We start from the raw sequence: 25,930 nt of genomic DNA on the forward strand, positions 1-25,930 counted from the left end.
ACTAACACTGAAAGAACACGAACTGAACCCTGACTGACAGAACCCATCTGACTAGAAAAAGGCGGGAAAAATATCTTACATAGAAAGGGACTGTGTTAGTTGGACTGTGTTACTTGGCCTGCGGTGTAGTTGTTTGTATTTTTAGTGGGGGACTTTTAGTGGGTGGGGAGTGTTTGGGAATTTTATGTGTGTGCATGTGTCTGGTCTCTGGGTGTCTGTGAATTTCGTTGTATATGTATATACTTACAATGACAATAAATTATTATTATTATTATTATTATTATTATTATTATTATTATTATTATTATTATTATTATTATTATTATTATTATTATTATTATTATTATTATTATTATTATTATTATTATTATTATTATTAACTATTAGCTGTTACTTGATTGATATTCATTGCAGCTCCCTCCCACCCAAAATCTCTCAAAGGCATCATATGAGATGCAATATATCTAATAACCTTTTGGGGTTTTTTAAGCTGGCAAGCTTTACTTTTTACCTCTACTCCTTTGGTCCTGTTACTAGGATACCTCAAAGAACATGTGCCTGGACCTATAGCAAGTGTAACTTATGGAATGAGGGAGGCAGCCCCCTGTCCGAACCACAGGCTTCCCGGGATCTATAGGCAGCTCACAATGGCAACATATCCCTCCTTTTTTTCTCCTCAAAACAGAATGTTGATATTTGCACACCCACATCTCTACTCAAGCAGAATATGTGAATGTTGTGGATGATGACGATAATGACGATGATGATCATCATCTTAGTTGTTTTATCTGTTTTCTGCTACTTTCAGCTTATTTATTTTATTTTATTTATCCGTTTATTCAACTTATATGCCGCCCACTCTACCCAAAGGTCTCTGGGCGGCTCACAATTAAAAAACAATTAAAATACAATAAAAGATAAATCAATTAAAGCACAATTAAAATACAATCTAAAAATTGCCATCAGGACCCACAGTTGATGGTATTTCAATTAAAAGCCTTCTGGAACAGGAAGGTTTTGACCTGGCACCGAAATGTTATCACCGTCGGCGCCAGACGAATTTCAGTCGGGAAGGCGTTCCATACTCTGGGGGCAGCTGCCAAGAAGGCCCTTTGTCTACAAGCCGTCCCTCTTACCTCCTTAAGGGACGGCTCTTTCAAAAAGGCCCCCTGGCTAGATCTTAACTGCCAGGTAGGCTCATATGGAAGGAGGCGGTCCTTCAGGTATCCAGGGTCTAAGCCATTTAGGGCTTTATATGTCAAAACAAGCACTATGAATTGGGCCTGGGCAGCAACTGGTAACCAATGTAACTTAAACAGAATTGGCTTGATGTGTTCTCTAGCAGCCCCACCACTCACCAGCCGCGCAGCTCGATTCTGGACCAGTTGCAGTCACCGGACCGTCTTCAAAGGCAGCCCCATGTAGAGTGCATTGCAGTAGTCTATGCGAGATGTTACCATGTTACTTATGGTTGGCACAATATGACAGCTGACTGAATGCGATCCTCCAATGTCTATCTCTCCATCCACTGTTTTATATAAAATGGGGAGTCAGCAAAAGCACTTTTCAGAATTCAACCCACCTTTAAGAATCCACCTGCTGCTGTCACTAAATAATATTCACAAAATACTGTAATACTGAAGTAAACTAATAAATGTGTGGGTTTTTTAAAAAAAATCCCCGTAGTTAACATATATTTCAAGAAACTGTGCTAGCCCATTATATCAGTTCACATTCACCAAACATTGCAGCTAAGTACTTCCAATTGAATTGGTATATTAATTTTGCTGTTTAGATTGATTTTCCAACACTGCTTTCACGGGGATAATCAGAGAGAGAGAGGAACAATTTACCAAGATGCCTTCAAGTAATTTTGTACTATTATGAGCAATTTAAGCAGACTACTTCTCACCAATAACTACTGGGTTAATAAAAAGAGGGAAATGAAGCCAAATGAACTGATATCTCACCATCCGTTTGTTCTTTCAAGGATATATATATATATATTTTAAAAAAACCTAACAGTTTATTAATTATATACTTAGCTCACACTGTTCCATAATTAAGCACCGAACTATATTACTCGTGGAGATTGATGCACTGGTGTCTACAAACAGAGCAGATTAATGTAATGTTTTGCTACCTTCGACCTTGTATCCTTGAGTCTCTTGATTCTGTGTCACCAAACATAGAACTGTAATAGACTTGAGGTCTAGCTAATAGCGTGCGCTATTGTGACTGTCATGCTCCATCTTTGTAACTTACTGCGGCAAGTCCCCAAAGTAGTCTGTACACACATAGGAACACGTGCAGGAAAAGTGAACGTGAAGCAGAAAAGGGCCTTAAAATGGAAATTTCTTCATTCCACTCATTCACAATCAATCTTATCTGCAAGAGCAAGTTATACTGAAACCTTCGGTAAAGATAGGCTCCTGATACCGTGTTTCCTTGAAAATAAGACAGGGTCTTATATTAATTTTTGCTTGAAAAAAAGCATTAGGGCTTATTTTCAGGGGATGTTTTTTTTTTCATGTACAACCATCTTTTTTATTTAGTCGTTAAATCGTGTCTGACTCTTCATGACCTCATGGACCAGAGCACGCCAGGCCCTCTTGTCCTCCACTGCTTCCCAGAGTTGGGACAAATTCATGTTAGTAGCTTCAATGACAATGTCCAACCATCTCATCCTCTGTCATCCCCTTCTCCTCTTGCCTTCACACTTTCCCAACATCAGGGTATTTTCCAGAGAATCTTCTCTTCTCGTGAGATGGCCAAAGTGTTGGAGCCTCAGCTTCAGGATCTGTTCTTCCAGTGAGCACTCAGGGTTGATTTCCTTTTGAATTGATAGGTTTGTTCTCCTTGCAGTCCAGGGGACTCTCAAGAGTCTCCTCCAGCACCACAATTCAAAAGCATCAATTCTTCGGCGGTCAGCCTTCTTTATGGTCCAGCTCTCAATTCCATACATTACTACTGGAAAAACCATAGCTTTGAATATGCGGACCTTTGTCGGTAAGGTGATGTCTCTGCTTTTTAAGATGCTGTCTAGGTTTGTTATCTCTTTCCTCCCAAGAAGCAGGTGTCTTTTAATTCCGTGGCTGCTGTCACCATCTGCAGTGATTATGGAGCCCAAGAAAGTAAAATCTGTCACTGCCTCCATGTCTTCCCCTTCTATTTGCCAGGAGGTGATGGGATCAGTGGCCATGATCTTAGTTTTTTTATGTTGCGCTTCAGACCAATTTTTGCACTCTCCTCTTTCACCCTCATTGCAAGGTTCTTTTATTCCTCCTCACTTTCTGCCATCAGAGTGGTATCATCTGCATATCGGAGGTTTTTGTTATTTCTTCCGGCAATCTTAATTCTGGTTTGGGATTCCTCCAGTCCAGCCTTTCGCATGATGTATTCCACATATAAGTTAAATAAACAGGGAGACAATATACAGCCTTGTTGTACTCCTTTCCCAATTTTGAACCAATCAGTTATTCCATATCCAGTTCTAACTGTTGCTTTCTGTCCCACATATAGATTTCTCAGGATATAGATAAAGTGGTCAGACATTTCCATTTCTTTAAGAACTTGCCATGGTTTGCTGTGGTCCACACAGTCAAAGACTTTTTCGTAGTCAATGAAGCACAAGTAGATGTTTTTTTGAACTCTCTGGTTTCTCCATAATCCAGCACATGTTAGCAATTTGGTCTCTAGTTCCTCTGCCCCTTCGATATCCAGCTTGTACTTGTAGGAGTTCTCCGTCCATATACTGCTGAAGCCTACCTTGTAGGCTTCTACGTTTATTCAAAAACAGTCATGTCATCTTCTTCAACCATCTACACTTATTCAAATACAGTCATGTCATCTTCTGGTTGCTGCACAATGGTGGAAGGCAGGGTTTCACTTAACTAGGGTTTATTTGGGGGGAAGGGCTTATATTACGAGCATCCTGAAAAATAATACTAGGGCTTATTTTCAGGTTAGGTCTTATTTTTGGGGAAACAGGGTATGCCACAAGCTTAAATACCCAGCAGTAAATATTGTTCACTAAAGAACTGAACCTGATTCCTAGTGGTAGTCCTAACTACAGTTAGACCCATTGAATGAACTGCTGAATGATGATGGGTCAATCTTTATGTAAATGCCAGCAGTTGAAGGGGTCTACTCTAGTTTGAAGTACCAATTGAATTCAGGCCAATAATTGGATTCCTATTAATACTTGACATTCATAGGGCAATATGCTTGTAATATTGTAATGCAGGCTAATATTGTCGCATTTTTCTGATAGATGTTTGAGGCTGAGGGATGAGAAGCTTGCCTAAAATTATGTAGCGAACTCCCCAGGTGAGAGAAGATTTGAAGAAGAGACTCCCTCACTCATCATTTGCTCTTTTACTCACGAATGCTACACAACTGCTCATAAATTTATTCTCCATTGCGCCTGAGGGTAGGACAAGAACCAACAGGTGGAAACTTGTCAGAGGGAGATCCAACCTGAAAATAAGGAGGAACTTTCTGACGGTGAGAACCATTAAGCAGTGGAACAGCTTGCCTCCCGATGTTGCGATTACATTGACTGGGCAAATGCATTCACTGCCAAGGAAAAAAGAAGTTGAAGCCCTAGCAGCAGAGGGGAAAATTTCAGATTGGGAAGAAAAATTGTAGGCTGATTTGCATTGAGTTGTATATTATGTACTGTAGTTAATAGAAAATAATATGAATCTGATCATCCAATCCTGGAGCAATTCCTCTAGAATTTGCCAATGTAGTGGCTAGATATTACTTTCAGAAGAAAAGAATTCTCAGTCCCGCAATTCAGTAGGAATCCCCCAGGCCAAATTATGAGACTGGGAACTATCAAAATAGCTTCAGAAGGTCCTAGTATATCAACTCCTAGCTCAGAGCACACCAGCTAACAGGTCTTCAGATTCTCAAGCACAGAAACCTACTTTCCATCACTTGCAGCTGTTTCTTTCAAAAGGAGACCCTACAGATGGAACTGGTGAACTTCTGCATGCATAGAGTTTGCTTTTCCACTAAGCTATGGTCTCTCCCTGAAGAGGCAGAATCAACCTTAATACAGTTTTTGAAATTAGTAAATTACATATTTTAATTTGGCAGTGTCTTCATTTTGGCAGGATGGTTATCATGTCTGAGGCTGATTTAGTTTTTAAAATGTAATTGGATTAAATTATACCAAACTAATTTAAACATTTTAATGCCATATCAATACTAAACCATTTAATAATCACATTTTCTTCACCTGAAATATACGTCACTCCTTTTTCTGACATTAGAATGTCGATGATTCTGCAGCTTTAGTTCTGAGTTGTGACTTTCTCTTCTCTCCCTGCTCTGTACTTCATTTAGCTAATAGGTGTGTTGGTGTTTTCATCCCCGTACTGGAATAGGGGATGCTCAAAAGAATGGCCTACCCCATGGCAGCATAATGGCTCCTCACCCCCATCATCTATGCCAACAATCCACAAATTCCCCAAGGCACCAGAACTTTTATTTATGCTGATGATCTCACACATGCTGCTCAGTTGAACAGTTTTCATATGGTAGAAGTCTCTTAACAGATGCATCAGAAGAACTTGGCGCATATTATGATAGAAACCAACTTAAGCCCAACTCTGCTGAGACTCAAATATGTGCCTTCTGCTTGAGAAACAAGTAGGCATCTCAGATACTTCAGGCTTCTGGAAGGATGTCCAACCAAATCATTATTTTGCTAGGTGTTACTTTGGATTGCTACATTGCCAGAATACAAAGCCAAAGAGCTCTGCACAGAACAATGCTCTTAAAAAACTATCAGGAACTATTGGGAACCACAAACACTAAAAAGTACAGCTTTGGTCCTCTGTGACTCTGAGAATACACTAGTCTAGTGTGGTGTAGTTCAGCTCGTGCAGAACAGGTAAATATAGCACTCGGTGAAATCTGTAGAATCATTTCTGGATGTCTCAAGCCAAACCCTTTGGATAAAATCAGTTATCTAGCAGGCATTGCAGCCAGTGACATGTGGAAAGGGATAGCAGCTAAACGTGACTCAGTTCATCTCCATCAAATGTATATCCACTCTTTGGCTACTATCCTTTCTCCTCCAGTCACTCAAAATTCATTGGTTTTTTTTTTCACAAAAACCATTTAAGGCACATGTAAGTTACATTATAAGTATAACGTAATGAGCAGTAACCTCACTCCTTTTGCAGTACTTGGATAAACTTAGTTTAATAGTTATAGAGGATGTCTGAGTTCCTTAATTTAAGCACAGAAATAAAAGTTTCCTACCAGAAGAGGACATACAGTCAAAGAAGCAAAGAATGGTAGAGCTGGCAGGGATCTCAATAGTTATGGAGTCCAAACTTCTTGCTGAAACATGAAATCCACAGCTGACACATCACTGATAGATGTCCATTTTGACCTTTGTTGAAAATCCTCCGATGAAAGACAGTCCACCACTGTCCAAGGCAATCTCTTCTCCTCTCAAACAGCTCTTCCTATCAAATTCTTCCTCATGTTAGGCAAAACCCCATATCGATGAAATATGGGAATCTATTACTTTAGGTCCTACACTTTGGAATTACCAAAAACAAACAAAAAACCCACAAAACCACACACAAAAACATACCAAGCTTGTTCCATCTTCCATCTGATAACAATTCAAATATCTGGAGACTGCTATTGTGCCACCTCTTTGTTACGTCTTCTCCATGCTAAACATACAAACTCCCTCAACCATTCCTACCAGGTTCTTGTTTCCAGACAATTTATGATCCTGGTTGCCCTCATTTGGATACAGCTCAAACTTATTAATATGCTTTCTAAACTATGGCGCCCACAACAGGACACAGTATTCCACATGAAGTCTGATCAGAGCTGCTTAGAATGGTGTTATTACTTCTCTTGATCTGGGCATTGCACTTCTGTTGATGCAGCTAAGCAGTATGTTGGCTTCCCCCCTCTCTTTGTCTCTCTTTCCTTTTTTATTATTCCATCACACTGTTGAATCATGTTCATACCGCTACATCATTTTCACTGGCGAAGCCAGCTGTCAGTGATCGTATACTTGTGCATCTGCCTCTTTTCTAGCCTAAATGTAGAACTTTACATTTTTCATTGTTGAAACTCATTTTCTTTGTTTTGGCCCAGTTCTCCAATCTGTCTCAGTTGTCTTCTTCTATCCCCTGAAGTATTAGCAAATTTTAGGAGCACCCCCTCCATTGCCTTTAAACAATCCATTTATAAAAACAGTGAGGCTTGTACTTGCTTAAACAGATACTGCACTGATGCGAACAATGGCTTTGTATTTTGACTGGGAGGGGCTACTGTTTTGTCAGCAGGCCATTTTCCATGGTCACTGCACATCTCGATGCTGATAATTGGTTTTGTACATTTTGCTAAAGTGGTGATCTGGTGTGATCTCAAACCCATCATCTACAAGGTCTTATTTACTTTGAGAGAGGGGGCATTTTTTCCCCCACTGATGTGAAAGTGAATTATGGTCAAAGTGTGCTAGAAGTGGTTTTGGGTCACACTCATTCTCAAGGCAGAAAACACCTCTTCAGAGAACCACCACTGATCTTATAAACATCTCTGCTCCTCTGTTTTCCATACACAGGTAAGCAGGAGGAGGGTTAAAGACAAGAAGGAAATCCTCATTATTTCTGATCAGTGATTGGGGGTAGTAGAGATTTCCTTACACACTTGGTCCCAGGGATGTGTCTTGGGGAAGTGGCTTGGTTTGAATGGGGTTTGCAGACCAGATGGGGAACTTCTGTGGACCAGGTTAGAAGGTATGCTGGACGGACAGTTCCCTCTTTCCTTCAAAACAACCATCTGAGTCTTTTCCTCAATTCAGAATGTTTGTTTTCAACCTTGGTTTCTAGGTATTACGCGGTGGCCGTCCTGACATGTACCAAAGGAGGCTTAATTCTGATAAGCAAAATCTAATCACAAATGTGAATTTCACTTCTGGCCGCAAAACTCAACCTGCCGATTGGAAAACACAGCTGTGCTGTCAGGAAAGTAAAAGGATATTATCAGGAGAAAGGGGGAAAAATGTTTGGTGCTGTCTCACTCTGCAGTCTGTGTTCAATCAGCCTACAGCTAATAGAAGCCCTCCAGTGCTAAGCAATAAACAAACACAGTTGGGCAAATAGTCCGAAATCAAATCTAGTATATAAGGTGGACAATACATAGTTAGTTCCATTACAGAACACTCCCCTGGGAAACCAGAACGGCTTCTGAGCCCCTTCACATTACACACCAGCACCATCTGTAGCCAGCCTGAACCTTATTGGGGAATTTATAAAGTACACGGGGGGAAAAATAGACTAGGACTCAACCGTCAGAGAATCCTATTTCAAGTTTAAATTTTGCTTGTGAAAGATCATTTGGTTTTAGACTCAGCAAACAGTAGGCCTCATCACTCACAATGAGCTACGCATGTAGCAGGGATTACTTCAGATCGGGGGAGATTGAAGGTAATTGCTACTTTCCACAGGGAGATAGCAAGTACTTGCGCAGCTTGGGAGAGATACAGGGCAGTGCCATTATTTGCAACGCTTCCGTCTCCACCCCTCCCCACAATAAATATGATTAGAGCCATCTTTTCACACTTCCTTTCACTCCCCACATAAATTATGGCTATCATAGAGTTTTTAAAAGCTACTGTATTTCACTGGAAACAATGTCCTTCTTCCCTGCCTCTAGATAATGATGCCTCCGGCATAAAGCAGAGCTTAGAAAATTACTCCTTAAGAGTAATTCGTTATTGTTATAAGAGCTAAGACTTAAGACAAGTTGTGTATTGTTATTAGTTACCATTTCAAGTAGCATTACTTTCTTGTTTCTCAAAATTACTTAACTAGTTACTCATTTACCTCTGGGTAGTGTGGGTGGCATATAAATTGAATAAATAAATAAATAAAATAAAATAAATAAATTTGTTTTTTTTTTTAATGGAGTGCTACAAGATACTGGCTTGCAGTACGAACTCTCAGGGATGTTCGCAAGTCTTTGGGTCTGAGTTCCAAGTCCCCCCAGAAAAAAGGGAGGGGTGAGCGAGTTCCATGTTGTTGGTCAAGTCAAAATTAGGGGGGAGGGGAGTCTGTGTTGAGTCACCACTGCAACATATGTCCAACTTGTGAGTCCGGCAACTCAAGTTCCCATCCCTGCCAACCCTCCTTCCAGCTGCCTTATTGTCACTTTGGTACTGACAACAAAGCACAAAGAAGATTCATGATATTATGTACTTATACCCTTCTGACCAAAAAGGAAGCAATTAATTACATGTAACTATTTACTATTAGCTGACCGGATAGCTCAGTGGTTTAGGTATCTGGCTGCAGAGCCAGAGGTTAGGAGTTCAATTCTCCACTGGGTATCTCAGAAGAGCCAGCCTGTGTGGCCTTGGGCAAGCTGCATGGTCCCAGGGCACCCCCAGAAGAAGGGAGTGGTAAACCACTTCTGAGTATTCTCTACCTTGAAAACCTTTGAAAGGGTCACTATAATTCAGAATTGACTCATGACCCATGGTCTAGGGGAGGATTTCTATGACATGTCATTTTTTTCCTGCAACCTATGTTTGATCTTCTGGGTGGGTTTGAATATGTTTATGAGTAATCTGGTGAGAAAAGCCAGATTACTCATAAACATCTTTGAACTTGCTTATGGGATCAAATATACGTTGCAGAAAAAAAGTGACATGTCATAGAAATCCTCCCCCCCCCCCCCCCAGTTCTTGTAACAAGTTACTACTGTTGAATTCGGCTTCTTTTTCTTCTTCTCCCAAAATCCAGCAACTAATAAAGCCTTTTTTTCCTTCTCTCCCCCATTTTAAAATCTTATTAAATGCATACATCTTGTCACTTAATTGGCCATAGGACCCACGAACCATTCATTAATAAATCTTTTTTCATCTAAATGCCAATTCAATTCTTGCTTGTTTTAAGCAATATAATGACCATAGTTTATCACCACAATCTCTTAATTCAGAGCTTGGAAGGAACTACGTAGTTACATGTGTTTAATTACTGCTAAATCCTGGTTTGAGAGATTATCCTGATAAACCCAAGGACAGGATCCAGAGATCCTTCTGTGATATCAGAGAGTGCTTTCTCATGTGCACAGAGGGGTGACATGTTCTCCCCCGGGCTGGGCACCAAACCCCAGTTGTCCCCCTGAAAAGCCATTCCATGGAAAATGACCCTCCCCTCATCATGATGTATAGAGCAACATGAATGGTGTAGCTGAATGTGTAACTAGGATCTTGAATGCACGGGGGACCTGAATGCATCAAAGCCAATCTCTCTATTCGGTCATTGCATTCAATGAACATCAACATCACCTTTATCAAAATTAATGTTTGTCTCTGGAAAACAACAACAAAAACCCAGAGGTCTTTTTGATATTCCAGTCAAATCACTGGCTAAAAGGCATGGGATTTTTTTTAATTAATGAATTTCCTGTTCCATAATACAGTGCCAAACCCCCTCCCCCTCACTGAATTAAGATATTAAGGACCATCAAACTGGCAGGAGGTAGAGAAGCTCTATGACTTTCATGCTGTTTTGTGCCACTTTTTTGGCACCACTGGAAAAGTACCCTACTGCAGTGCGGGAGTCCTGAGGATTCCCTATGATTTGCAAAGGAACCGGGGGGGGGGGTGATAAGTTCCAATGGAGGCTCCCTCCATAGACAGTTTCAGTCTTGGGGGGGAGGGTTCTTGCCAAATTTTGAGACTATAAATTCTTTATTTCCCCATACCCCATCCCCATTGACTTCCTGTTCACAGTAAAAGAAATTTGGTGGGCTTACAGCAGTAGTCTTCTTTTGTGCAAAGAAATGATTGCAAAAATTAAGGTAGTTAACTAGACATCTTCCCTTAAACTTCTTAATTTGTTACCAGAATATATCAAGAGTGCAAGAAAAGAAGATACGGAACTGGATATGTAGTTTGCTTCTAAGAAGTTAGAGTTGAGCTGGCATCTACATGGAAAATCAAGGAATGGTTGATGGATGCAGGATTAGTCATGCATTTGATAAGACTGAAAGACAAAGAAGAAGAACAGACATAATTTTATTTCTAGCTCTGTTCTATGTGTGGTGTTTTTTGTGTTTTTTTGGAACAGAATGACCTTGAGGACAAGATGACAGCTGCCGTCTCTTTCATCCCTTTCTTGGTTCCCTTTCTTGGATAGCTGGTTGTCAAAATAAAGGAAGGAAGGAAGAAAGAGTGGTTTGTTAAATGACACATTTTTGTGTTGAGCTAGCTGGTGAAGTGTGGTTTCCTTTCTGTTTATAAACCAGGGCATAAACCCAAGGTTTCACAGACTAAGAACACAATAGCAGACTTAGGCCACGCTCCAAGGTCTAGTAACATCACCATGTGGTCTAGTGGGACATATTCAAAGGCCCCGAGGCTCTTTTTTCATTTCTTAAAACAACAACAACAACAACACTGCAACTTACAAAGACATCCATTTTCAGTGTAAACTGAGTTGCACTCACTCACCTCCAGCAACCCCAACGTCAGGGCCTAGAGCTCTTTTGAATGAGATTTTTAAAAGATAAATGTGGAGCTGTTGATGTAGGACACAACTAGATGTGACAGCAAAAGATGCATGGTCAGACTTCCAGCTTTTAAATAAATTTAATATTCATTTATATAGGCCTAAATCTGGTCCCATGGTTATGTTGGCCAATACATAACTTGTAGTGGCTAATTGCTGCTAATTGACGAATCACCAGGGACCAAATATACACTCCCTATCAGTGGTGGCTCATGACTCTGCTTTTACAGCCATGGTGAATACGTTCTGGGTCTTAGGCCAAAATTTAAACTTTTTTTTTAAAGGGAGAATGTTCAGCTTTTGAATGTCTCCTGTAAAGTATGAATAAAACCTGGAAGAGCTATATTATGTTACTGACACATATGGTACTTATTCTTTACTTCTCCCCCAGCATTGCATTCCCAGTTAGTACTCATGTGTGAGTATGCATTATACTATTTAAAAAATGCACACACAGTGGGAGCTGTACTCATGGCTTTTCTATTGTCACACCTGGTTTTCCCACATTTATCTTACCTTTTATTCATAAGGCTGAACATTTGCTTTTGCTTTTTGTGTAATAATGTTAACAAGTTTTATTTATTTTATTGTTTTTGCTTTTCTTCTTGTTGTTGTAATGAAAATTGAATTCTTATATTTTCCAAATGGAGTATACTTGGGAGATCTTTCAACTCTTAGAAAAGACACATGGAGTCAAGACCATGTGCAACGGAAGTTTAATCGCTAGAACAAAGTATATCATAGTATGCATGAAACAAACTCAGGGATTTTCAAATTGCAACCCAGTTTTCAAAACAAAGGGCAGCTGGTGAGGTTGCCCTTATCAAAAATAATTGTTTGCTTATGCTATACTATGTTGTATTGGTTCTTCTTGTCATCAGATTTAATCAGCGCATGCTACTTTATGTTGCTGAGCAATTTATTAATATGTTCATTGGGTTAGATCTGACTTCTTTCCTATGTGACTGGAAAGATCCTTTTCTTTATTGAATGGACTGAGATTCAGAAGACGCTGCTGCTGGAGGAAAAAGAGGAATGATTTTCACAAGTTCTGCAGCTCCTACCACCACCTCTTAGGCCACCTCTCACAAAGCTGGGAAAAGTTATTTTTGTGGTCTGGGCTCCTGGAATCCTCAAGCCAGTGACTCTACATGATGGGAAATCCCATTTGTTGTTATTCAAAAAGATAAATTTTTCAAGTTCTAACCTCTCAAACGTTTTGGAGGGGTTTCTAGGAAATTCGAGCAGCAATTCACCCTACAAAAACGTGGAAGAAGATAATAATATCATTCCTTGAAAACGTCCTGTGATCAGAGTTTCACTCAAGGAAACATTGAGTACAGCACACTTGTTGATTGGAATCCTGTTCTGCAGTTACACAAATGTCATAACCTTAGGAAGCAGATTGATGTAGGTTATGAAATCTTTGTAGACATGAGCCGTTGCACGTTGAGTTGCATGCCTTGGAATGCCTCAAATAGTGTCGACCTTACGGCGATTTGCATTTAAAAGTTACGCCACGAGTGTAACTGTGCAACAGGGCTTCAGCCACTATATTCCATGTGTAAATATAATTAGCCCTAAATACTAGAGATGGGTGTATTTGTAATGTAAATACGAATTTATATTTCATATTTACGAATATAAATACCCCCATCTCTACTAAATATATATAGGTATTCAAGGAAGTTTTGCATAACTCGCTGAGGCTAATTGATGGGCTGCTGGAGAGTGTCTCATTTATGTGCCTGGTCATTACACGACTGAGATCCACTTTGGTATCTCATCAGTCACAACAAGTTATGTAAACTTATGCAAGCACCAATAAGATTCTGGCCAATGAGCATCAGACTGCGCGACAATGTTGTCTGACAAGATTTTCCACAGTTAACTGTCTGTCATTTTTATAAGAGCCTGATAAGGGACCATCTAGTTGCCCAGTTTCTCATTCTCTCCTCCCCCTATTCATTTTGGCTGAAAACTCAGCTTTGAACCTTGTTCGTAGCTTTCCTGGATTTTGCTGTTAACTGCCAAGTCCCTGTCAGATTGAAATTGCAAAAGCAGGAAAAAGATTTTCAGCAGATTTTTTCTCATGCGGTTGTCTCCCCCCCCCCCTTCTCCCTGTCTTTCACCAATAATGAAATTATCATTATCTGCCCTTTCATCCTACAGTCAGCCACCTCAAAATTTAAAAACCTGAGCTTCAGATGTTTTATTAAATTAACTACAACACTAGATTTGGTTTTGATTTTTTAAGGAATGGAGATAAACAGCTTATTGGATCTTTTATAACGGATAGTCGTTTTGGACAGCGGTTCACAGGAAGTATGTGAGGCTTTGGAATTCAGCGGTTGTGGCACAATCCACCAGCAATGTCTACAGAGCAAACTCCCATATTAATGAATGATTGAGAGAGTTTGGATGGATGGATGGATGGATGGACAGATGGACAGACCAAAAGGGTAAGTACATAGAAGCAGCTCCTGGAGTATGATCAACACTTGCACAGGCTTTGTATAAATTTTAGGTACACCAACCAACACCCATTTCACCTATCAGTTAGCCATGATTCCAAGCTTTAATTGAAGATGGGGAGTAAGGATGTGAACACACAGGGAAATAGATTGCAATCTGGATTGCTTGTAGAATGATCTGGTGCAATCTGTTTCTTGGCAATTGCACAACGCATGGGGGCAATGCTCCCCAGCCTGCCCTTTTTGGACTAGCCGTGGGGTTTCTACTTTTAGAGGCTGTGCTGAACTGATTTCCTGGCAGACAGAAGGGCAATCAGGCACGCTCCTTCACAACTGTCTCAATGCACTCTAGGTCACTAGCCCCCATAGTGCCAGAGGTTTAAGGCACAACATGCAGTCGCTGTTTTGGCCACCAGTTTTGCCAAAAAAAGAGAGCTTTCCAGTGTGATTAGCCAATGAATGAAGCCATTCAGTTTGATTAGATCTCATAGATGTGTGAATTAATGACTCCCAATTCACGGGCAAATGTTGCAATCCTGGGAAAGTGTTGCCATTGCTAATTTTTAGTTGCCTGAAATCTGTGGCAGAATTGCGTGCAAACACGGCATGGAAAACAACAAAAGCCATTGCTTTCTGAAGGATTATGGGAGCTATCATCCAAAAGAGAGAGAGAGAGAGAGAGAGCTGTCTGATGTTAGGCATATTAGTCTCCTGGGAGGCATCGTGGGACATCAAATACCACCACCCCCGTGGCTGACAGCTATTGCTTTCTAATGATCTCATTGGTTATGTGTAGGGTTGCCAGGTCTTTGAGCACCCACTGAAGTCTTGGGGAGTTGCTACAGTTCTCAGGTAACCAGCCAAGTCTGACACATGTCTATGAAGTGGCTTCCCTGGTGGCACCACGGCTCCCTGGCATAGCGGGAAGGTATCTTTTTGTGTAGTACACTTGTGCAGTGTTGGTGCACCCTTCAGAAAGGAAGGGAGGGAACTGAAAGGAACTTGAGGAGGTACAAGGGCTCAGGTTTCAACTTTCTCATGAAATGGGATGTTAATGGCCTAGTTACCTCAGTTGTATACGCTGTAAGCGTTTAAAGCCAGCCCTAACAGATGGAGTTCTAGAAGTGTGGCCGAAGGATAGTTGATCATAGGAGAGCTTACACAGGGCTGTGTCTCTGAGAACCAAGCTGGCTCCCACCCTCTCAAAACCATATTTCTTGCAGTGTCTTTACCAATTTGCTTATCCACACATTGGTTATGTAATGTTGCTCTCTAGATAGCCAGATCATTGGTCTCCCTGATATAACTGTCTGCTTGAATGGGGGTTTGGAGATGCTGGCAGCTGATATTGCATGGATATCTTCCAGTGTGTTATATCCCCTTGTCTACGTATATGGATTCATGTAATGGCTCCAGTGGTATCTTTTAGATTCTCATCGTTATGGTCTCTTGCCAGCCACACCTGCATTTCAGACTCTAATACTTATTTCAATATATGGCTAAGCACCCCTGCTGTGTCTGGGAAGCCTTTCCCTTCTGCTGACTGCGGGCCTTGACTACGTCTATTAAATATTTCCAATTCAGTCAATGTCCTAGGCAGAACTCTTTAATGAAGAGCTCCTTCCATCCATGCCTTCCATGGCGGCAACTTGGAAGAGGATTTTGTTCCATAACATGGATTAAGTGAAGTTATTTGAATTGACTCCCAAATCTCATCATAGGATTCCAAATCTCAATCTCAACTTTCTCTCTCCCTTCTTATCCCCATAACAACTACATGGTGTGTGTGTAGATAAGCATCTAAGGTTGTCAATGGATTTTACAACACATTTAAAAAAGTCCTAAAAATAGTGGCACCATTTATTATGTAAAGAAACCAAAGAATTAATACTAGCCATGAACTGTGTGACCTCAATTATGCCAGAGTAGATTCAGCACATTTTCTGGTGCTAAATTCAACCTGAACCTTTGTTGTGTTTTGCTCTTAAATGCAAAGTGTACTTGGGCCATTTCAAGGGACATGAGAAACTGCAGGATCATGCCTTTAGGTTACTGATGGGAAACCGTGACCAGCATGGCCATTATACTTTTAAATCAGGGAACGCTGCATGCAGTTGTAGCATTGCTGGAGCTAAACGGATGTGTAGGCCAGATCAGTCACTTGATGGGAATCTTCACTCTGTGATGTCTAAAAGAACATCAAGAGCAAAACTATCGTGATCATAATAATGAAATAAATAATAAATAATGGCACAGTTTCATGTATCCTCAAGTGACGGATCTAGTGTGTGTGTGTGTGTGTGTGTGTGTGTGTGTGTGAGAGAGAGAGAGAGAGAGAGAGAGAGAGAGAGAGAGAGAGAGAGAGAGCTGTAATGGCATGGTGTTTGTTGACTATAGAATTTCATGTGTCATCTAAATGGGTTCCATGTGTCATCTACTTTCAGTCTACATTCAGTTTCACTAGCTGTGCTAGTGCCTTTCTGAAATAATCTCCCCTTCCAATAGGCTCACTCAGAACCTCTATTGGAAGAGAGCAGTTGAATCAGTGGGGCTCTCAGGGCAGAGGACGAGGGGCAGAAAATCCTTCCCACCACAGCCGAAAATAAGTGCTGTGTCAGCGTTCTTGATCCATCCAGGGACTGCATGTAAACAACCTAGCACAACTCGAAAAAACTGCCACCATAAAATATTTTAAGAGGCAGAGTGGAGTAAAATAAAATAAAAATGTCTTTTTATGTGATATCTCAGAGTAATTCAGGATTTATGGTACCTTAACCTTTAGAATCCAAAATATTAAGCTATGTTTCTTAGAGATAATAACTCGGTTGTCCCTCACTTATGTGTCTTAGATAAAAGCTTACTGCTTCAGAATCCATGAATGCTCAAATACCCTTGCGGGCCTTTAGTAGTAAATCTTATGGAATAGCTTATGGCCAATGTAATGGCCCACAGTAGCCTGCGAATATCATGAATTCTAATAATACTTACATCAGTAGAAACATGAAGTAATGTCTCCATTGTAATTAAATGATGTATTTAGAGCAGAGCACTAAATGGTCCCCTAGTGTGTTGGTGATATATTCTAATAGTCTTCTCTTTACAGCCCCACACGGTAATATTCATGCTTTATTCTGGAGGGCTTTGCTTCTTACCGAACATTTGAATTGCAACATTAAGTGGTAAAGTGGATTACAGCAGGGCCTGCATGAATATGGATTCTGATCAAGGACCTAAGTGCTTGAAAAAATAAATTGTTACTATTTAAGTAGAATGATTGGCAAAACATTTCTATTCCCGGGAACGTCAGAAACCCTTTAATCTTTCCTCTTTTTTAAAAACATGTCTTGGATCTCGCTTTGATTTGCAGCAATTAAAAGCATAACAGGAGAAGCACCTGGGCCGAATTCAGCTAAATCATTTCCACTGCAAGACACGAAATTAAATTTGGGTTATTTGAGGCATCAATTCATTTTGATACTAATTACATTACTACCTTACTTTAAATATAATTCCGAGAAGATTCAGGCTATTGTGTATGTCAGGTCAGTGGAGCACTGCCGTCAATGTGTTTCATATTTATAAAGCGACCATCCGCTGCTTTGGCGGGGGGGGGGACAAGCACCATTCGCTGATCTTTTTTCTTTTTTGCTCCTGATTGGGTAGCAACAGATATGTCCAGCTATGTTTTTCACCTCTTTATTTTCCCAGTAAATCAGCTAATTTTATACCAGCTGGAGGCACGAAGGGCCTGAGGCACAGCTAAGGGCATTTCACTCTACTTAGTCATGGGGAAAACATGGGAAGTACCAAGAAGCATATTGTGGGGTATGTAATACTATAGATGGCACATTGTCATTATAAGGAAATGTTATACAGTATATATAAATATACATGCATAAACCCATCCACACTCACATTATTATTTGGAGTGCCCTATAACTAACAAAAAAATACAACGTCCAACATTTAAGAAGAACATTATTATTTTGTTCCAAAAATAGTGCTGGTTTTATTATTATTATTATTATTATTATTATTATTATTATTATTATTATTATTATTATTATTATTATTATTATTATTATTATTATTATTATTATTATGAACATCTATCAAAATAAATTCTCCATTGAATTTTTACCTATGACCTGAAGCTGTTAATCAAAATCATGTTAGTTAGTTGCTCACAACGATATCTTGCCTGCCTGTCTTGGGCAGTAATCTGTGATTTCTCGTCTTTCTTATAAGTAGCACAGTGGCCCTCCTAATACGATAGGTTTGCGCACACAGAGCTCACAAATGGAAACTAATCAGCAAAGCAGCTGTTTTCCTGCTATGAGTTTTACAGATGAAGGGTTGTTTACTTAGAGAGATCTACAGAAGGTCACAGATCCTGGCTTTGCACACCTGGAAGAGTTATTCAGTTACCCAGCAGAAAATGTGTCTGGACTGACGAGCCATTTCCAGCTGGTTGTGTGAGAGTCTTCCTTGGAGAGCATGTTAATAAGGCTCTTCACTCTTGTGGATTTTTATGTCTCGGTTCTAAAAGGCCAAAAAAATTGACCCTCCACACCCACTGAGCAAAACAGATAATCCAGCCGAGCCTAGGCTGGCTCTTATGTGACCTCACCAATCAGTTACCTAAAAGCAGCCTTTATCATTTATTGGAAATTTATTAACCTTCACCAGAAAACAACAGCAAACTTGATTTCCCATAAGCACACAGATGCAGGCTACTTCCCCACACGCCCTTTCCTCCTGCTCCATCAGCTGCTAACCCATTTCTAGGACTGGAGGATTTAATGATGTGAAATGCTTCAGGCTCTAAAAAGGGGATTTCTGGAAAAAAATCTCATCCCTCCCCCCTATAATGTCCAAATTTGTTCTCAGGAACTACTTTTTAACAGACATCTCCTCCTCTACTGTTGGATATGAAGGAGCAAAATGTTCTGAAGGATAGGATGAGCTGCAACATTACAACAGTATTCTTGCATCATTTTAGAACATAAGTGCTTACGAGGTGACATCCCAGCTACAAAACTGTAACCAGAACCAGTGGCAACACAAGGGCAAACTGTTGGCCGCTACTCCAGAAGGGCTTCCATTTGCACAGGCCTGGCCTCCATACCCAGCGGCTTTAAGGTAGATGGTGTTTGTCTTGCTCGCCTTCATAACTGATGATTTGGCAGGTGAGCCAAAACCCACTCGCTAAAGCTATCCCAGTGTTACCTGGGAGCTTCCTTTCTGAACAGAAAGCTAGGCCGAGCTAGGCCTAGTTAGACCACAAAGTCTTCCAGTGTTGCCCTTTCTCCCAGGTGAGCCACATTTAGGTGTCTTGTAGGTCAGGTGGAAGTCCCAGAATGGAGAATTGTGAGATTTGTAGTCCAAAAAAAAAAAAAAAAAGAAAGAAAGAAAGAAAGAAAACAAACTCATGTCTACCCACTGTTTTAGTTTCCCACCATGACCATGTTGCTTCGTGGTGAACATCTGCAAACATCATGGGCAGCTCACGACTGGAGAAAGGGCTTGAATGCCAAAAATTTTTGAGGTGAAATCCCTCTGCTTGCCCAATCAAGAGGAAGAAAGTTTCCCCTAGTCATTTCCCCCAGTTCAACTGCCACAGTTAGTTAATGAGCATAGGTTACATTACTTACAATTGAACAGATAACAGCAAGCTGCAAACATGACTGCCTTCAACAAACAGTCTTCACCAAACTCAAGAGAGGGAAAGAGAGCTGCAGGGCAGGCTCTCTTTGAATTCAGAGACAGGAGGGAACTACAGTAGTGGTTTGTGCTGGGTAGACTGACAGTCACTCCAGCCCAGAAAACTGCCTCCCAGCCACACCTACTAAAAGCAACATACAACATTGTAAAAACTCCCAGCACCACCATATCTTGAGCTGGTCTTACCCTTTCTGATTGCTGAGTCTCAGAAATATTCCTCGAGAGCAAAGCCCATGATCATAGTCAGAGAACAAGATTGCAAAGCATATAATTGCCCCAGGCAAAAGGCCTATTTTAGCAAGAAGACTTTATAGCCCAATTTTTCCTGTTAAAGTAAAGCTAATCACTAGCTTGGTGAATGAGGGAAGTCATTGCAGTGCTGGTCATTACTAATCCTTTGCTATCTTGGGCAAAATCCTAGAGTGTCCTTCACCAAAGAGATGACCTCAAGAAGTCCTGGATTAAACGCCTTATCACATCCTCCCAGCATAACCCACATGATTGGAAGTGTACGCCAATACATCTGGAGAATGCCAGGTAGGGAACAGGCAATGTTCTAGGGCAATATTTGAGCCTACAACTTCAGTGACAGCCACACACAAAGGCTGAAGGTTTCCAGTTCTGGTCTCAGCAGCTCCTGACCTTGGTGCTGAATCCTTTGTTGTCTACACTAGATCAGGGCCTCTGAATTCCATGCGGCAGCTCACTCTGTGTCTGACCCAGCCCAGAACACAGGGGATACTCCTATCATTACTGTATTAGCATTCATCCTGCTGCATACAGAGAATGGGTTGAGTAGTTCAGACATACAGCGATGACACCAGGTCTCCTGTAGATTTATTTCAGTGTTCCCTTGTGCACCCACTATTTCAAATATCCATTCATTATTAAGTTTGGATACACTCATACGAGTGATTGTCTTTTCTGCTTAATTTCATACTCAAGGGAACAATATTGTATCCAGAATATACTATCAGATTAATAAGTGCAACAAGGGCATGAAGCATATTTCAGCCAGCGTCAGGTGCTGCGGAACACTGTAAATGACAGAAAAACAAAACAGATTCTCTTTGTGTACCTTGGCCTGCATTTGTGTACATTATACACTGCAAATGGGTTTGCTAATTCACAAACTACATATACAGCAGAGCTTAGAAAAGTTCTTTTTGAACGACACGACAGCACCCAGAATCCCCTAGCTAGCTAGAGGATTTTGGGAATTGTAGTCCAAGTGCCAGAGGGGATAATGTTGGGTGCTGTAATGTAAAGAAGTAATTTTCCCCAAGTGTTTGGGGCCTCCGAGTAGCCAGAGGAAAGAAGTTGAGGTTTTGCTCGTAATCCAAATGATGTACAATTCAGAAAGATTTGCTTTCTCCTGTTCATTTGATGTTCGTCTTCCCTACTGCCCGGTGAACTTAAGTGGTCCCTTCATTTTTTCCCCTGTAAATATAACATTCCCACTTTTACAGAATCCCCCACGGGTTTAGTTAAAAGTTTAATACATTCCTCTTTGCTTTGCTTTGCCCTTGTGAATGTATGAAAGGGAGCGAGGCGTCTAAGTAAGATCTGCCCTCAGAATCATACTTCAGAAGGCGCAGGGTGCTTTCGCTTTGCCCTCCAGCTTCAAACCTGTCTGCACGCCGTATTTGATTCTTTCAGAGATGATTGTCATGCAGTTTATGGAAATGTACTTTCCTCCCCGGGTCATTCCAAAGCCAAGAAAGTGAGGTGCCTTTTCAGATGACCCCTGCAGAATGCGGAGTGCCACAGAGCAACTGCTTGGGATACCTGCTCCAGTAGTGTTTTCCTTTGAGGGTTTAACACCCATTTCCTTTCTGTTAGCACATCAGGATCCAGCATATGTGCTCCTTGACTGATATCATCTGACTGTATGCAATGCTGCTAATAACAGAGGATGGGAAAGCTGCTACTGTAGGGTTTTTTTTAAAGAAACCCTTAAGAGTTGGTAGCACAATCACTGTTGGTGGAGGGCCTCAATTCTGAAGCTGCTCACCCCCACCCGCCATGCAAAGCTATGAAATCTCTCCTCCTTCTGGATTCAGTACTCTTCATAAATTTGCTTTTAAAAATAATTTGTTAACATCATAGCACGAAGGCCTCTAAAGTATTGTAGTTATTACCAATGTAGCTGGTATAAAAGTAACTCTACTTCCTCATTGCTCAAAGGTAGTTAGAACAGCTGTTTTTATTATTTTTTGAATGACATCTTGAAGTTACTGCCTGTTGGCCTTTTGGACAAAATATCCTCTTCTTTCCAGTTCACTATTTCCCCATCACCCCTAACACAGCACAAGCAACACCTGAGCAATCCAATAGTCTTCCTCCCTGTGTAGTGAGGCTACACACCCCTGTAACACAGATATATAGCAAAAGGAATGAAGTTATCTCTTGTTAAGTTGCAACTGTAATGTAAACTAGTTAACTATTATAGGGGGGAACGAATTAATTGTGAGGGAATTTGTAACTAGTTACTGCCTAGTTTGGGTTCTGATCTAATCAAAGAGGGTGTGCCATGTTCTCTTTCTGTCTCTGGCTTCATGTGTTTTGTATTCCACTTGCAAACTTTCCCCCCTTTTAAAAACAACCGCACCATCTCTCCACGCCCCCACTTCACACACACAAGGAGGGGCATTTTGTGTTAGTGCCTCTGTGCTTCAGTGTCCTAATCCTTGCCCCATTTATCATCCCTGGTTTCGCTGTTCATATGAACTTACAAAAATTGTGTCTGTTTATTCTGAAAGGTTACTCCAAAGGATATATATAAATGTATAAAAATTGGCCATGTAACCTCGCTCTTATATCCAAGGAAGTGGACTTGATTCATGGAAGCTCACATGAAAATATAGAAGTTAGTCTTTAAGGTGGCACAACATTTTTGTCTTCCTTACTTTTTATTTTTCTTTTGTTATTGCCTGATATGTGGGCACAGACTAACATTGTTACCTCTTCTAAAACTTCAAAAGGATATGTGCTTTTGTGTGTGTCTTCAAAACAGGAAGGCAGAGCCCTGATTCTGTTTCCTCAGCAGATGGCATCATCTTGTGGATTGGAGGTATCTCTTTTCCTGGCAATCCAAGTAGCCACCATCTTTGTGGTGGTACTCTGGTAAGGGAAGAGCAGACCTCAACTACTTCTGGAATGCTCACTCAGGCACAGTGTTCAGAGAGAGAGAGAGAGAGAGAGAGAGAGAGAGAGAGAGAGAGAGAGAGAGAGAGAGAGAGAGAGAACCATTGTTCTTGTTCTCCAGGAAAATGACATCTGAAGGGCCTCCTGGAAGATATTAAAAGCCAGATAGAGTTGGGTGTCGTCAACACACTGGTAGCACCAGGCCACAAAATTCTGGACAGCCAGAAGAGAAGCACATGATCTGTACTATGGTAATTGGGAGAAGACAGAAGCGAGAACTATTGAATGTCCCCACAGTGCCAAAATATTTTGAAGGGCTGTTTTGGATTGTTTTGGACTTGAAATGGTGAAGCACAGGTGTGAGTAGGTACAACACATACAGTGGAGAACATACACAATGGAGAAGGGTACAAACCTCAGTTTGAAGGTTTCATTGGCATGGCACCACAGCCACTGCACATTCACTTCCCCCACCCCTGCCGGCTTCCCTGCTCATGAGCTGGCACATGCTTCTTTTCTCCTGCTCTTTGCACAATCTTCCAGTCGCAGCAGGAGCACAGACTTCCCTTCTCCACCTCCTCCAGCAGCTGCCCACTCAGATGAGGAGGCAGGGCAGAGATTCCTGCAGAGCTGCCTTTGAGTGGGCAGCTTCTGGAGGAGGCAGAGAAGGGAAGTCTGTGCTCCTGCTGTGACTGGAAGATTGCGCAAAGAGCAGGAGAAAAACAGTGTGTGCCGGCCGGTGAGAGGAGGAGCTGGTGGGCGAGAGTGAATGTGTGGCACCTCTGGTGCCACACCGATAAAGTGGCACAAACCTCTAAACTGAGGTTCATGCCCATCTCTAATACACACCCTCTAACTTCTCAGTTAAATTAATGTTGCCATGCCCACTCTGCCAAATGCAGACTGGAAAGCAATGTTCCAATTTCATATCCCTGCAAGAGTACACTTTCTGCTATATCTGTCCCAAATTTGGTACTGATTTGAGGTCCAGTTTCATAGCAACAATTTTTTGTTTCGGGCACTCCTATCTTTTGATTTTGTTTGTAGAATTCTGTTTACTGTGCGTACACAAAATATGTGTGTGTGCATCTCAATGCATTAGGGAGTGAGGCTTCTTTTTAAACTCTCACCACAACTGTCTGACCACAGTTTTTGAAATAATTTTGTTGGCTTTTGGGGTTTTGTTTACTATAGTCTAAGGGACGTGGTGGCGGTGCGGGCTAAACCGCAGAAGCCTGTGCTGCAGGGTCAGAAGACCAAGCAGTCGTAAGATCGAATCCACATGACAGAGTGAGCTCCCGTCGCTTGTCCCAGCTCCTGCCAACCTAGCGGTTCGAAAGCATGCAAATGCAAGTAGATAAATAGGGACCACCTTGGTGGGAAGGTAACAGCAATCTGTGTCTAAGTCGCACTGGCCATGTGACCACGGAAGATTGTCTTCGGACAAACACTGGCTTTATGGCTTGGAAACGGGGATGAGCACCGCCCCCTAGAGTGGAACACGACTGGACAAAAATTGTCAAGGGGAAGCTTTACCTTTACCTTACTATAGTCTATCAGTAACCAGTCTCTCTCTTCTTTATAGTTGCATATTTGAGTGAACATATGTGTTGGTCTCGGTTCTTTTTCAGAGATACTTTTATTAGTCGGCAGCACTTCCTAACCCTCTCACTCTTAATATATGTAGAAGCTGTATGTATTAAGAGTGCTCAGTACAGCAGAACCTTGCTATAGGAAATCTAGGTACTGAAGCAGGCAATCTATATTGATCATGATGCTGGGAGATTCTGGCAGCTAGTAGATAAATCATAAAGGCAGATTAGGTACAGTGCAAGTAAATGGCCCGGCAGTTCTCCCGAGAGCTTGGAAAATTTAACCTTCAGATCCAACAAAGTGGTAATTATGAGCCAAGTAGCCATGCTACCTGGGGATTCTGGGAGTCATTATCCAAAGAATTAACTTCTCCAAGTTCTGCACCCTCTTCATAATTTTGATTGGCCTGGACAGAGGCTCCTTTTCGGGCAATGGACATGCTAGTGCCAGTCTGGTAGATGTGAGCCAGTGCACCACACATACAGATGGTTCCTGCCATCATTCTTTCAAAATCATTTATTCCGAAATATTTCCATTCTGCTTGTCTGGCACAACAGATCCAGACAGTGCTTAGCAATTAAGTCAACAATCTAAGGGCACAGGTAGAGAATGGATACAGCATTGCTGAAACAGAAGAAACATACGTGATAGGACTTCAGCAAAAAATCCGAAATGAAAAGAATCATAAATCACCAAGGGCTGCCATGAATAGAAACTTCTTCACTACCCCTATGAACTGCATTGCTGTGGGAAATGGCACACATTTTATTTTGAGGGGAGGGGGAAATGATCCTGAGAGTGGCTACCAGCCCCCTCCTGGTTGTTGCCAGATGCCCATCTTGCTGAATGTGGCTTGACTAGGAAGCTATTGATGCAACAATCAAACAGATCTATAAAGAAGAAGTTGTTCTCTCAGACAGCCCAGTCCCAAGGCAGCTCCTTTCATTTCATTTATCAATTTATGTGATTTATATCCTATCTTTCTTCCAGAGCTGGGGCCCAAGGCAGTTCACAATTAAGTGGAGGGGAAGCAGTGCAAAATAAGAAACAATACTATCACACCGTAAGGTATAATATTAAGTCCGTATTAAATAGGTTTTATAGTAAATACAACTGACTTTGCATAGCTTTAAAAAGACATTAATTGAAGTACAGTAGGAACCCAGCATCCAAGGATCAGTGTACACAGTTTCACTTATCCACTGTCTGAAAATATTAAAAAATATTACAGGAAAAAATCCAGGAAAAACTGTTTTCACATCTATTACCAGAACAGGTCGTTGGATGGAGCCAGAGACCATGCTTTGAATACTTGTTAGAATATATGGCATGGCATCTGGCTCCCTCTAGTGACCAGTCCTGGTAATGCATTTGAACATAGAAAGTACCTCACTGCAAACCTATTTAATTGTATCCATTGCCACTAAA

General features: G+C 41.1%; 1 long non-coding RNA gene across 1 annotated transcript in view; it reads left to right on the forward strand.

The window, feature by feature from the left end:
• LOC140701779 (uncharacterized) overlaps nt 1-25,930 on the forward strand; it is a 412,945-nt gene that overhangs the window by 350,270 nt on the left and 36,745 nt on the right. The window lies entirely within an intron of this gene.

The sequence above is a fragment of the Pogona vitticeps genome, chromosome 1 (genome assembly GCF_051106095.1).
Source record: "Pogona vitticeps strain Pit_001003342236 chromosome 1, PviZW2.1, whole genome shotgun sequence".
Classification (NCBI taxonomy): Eukaryota; Metazoa; Chordata; class Lepidosauria; order Squamata; family Agamidae; genus Pogona; species Pogona vitticeps.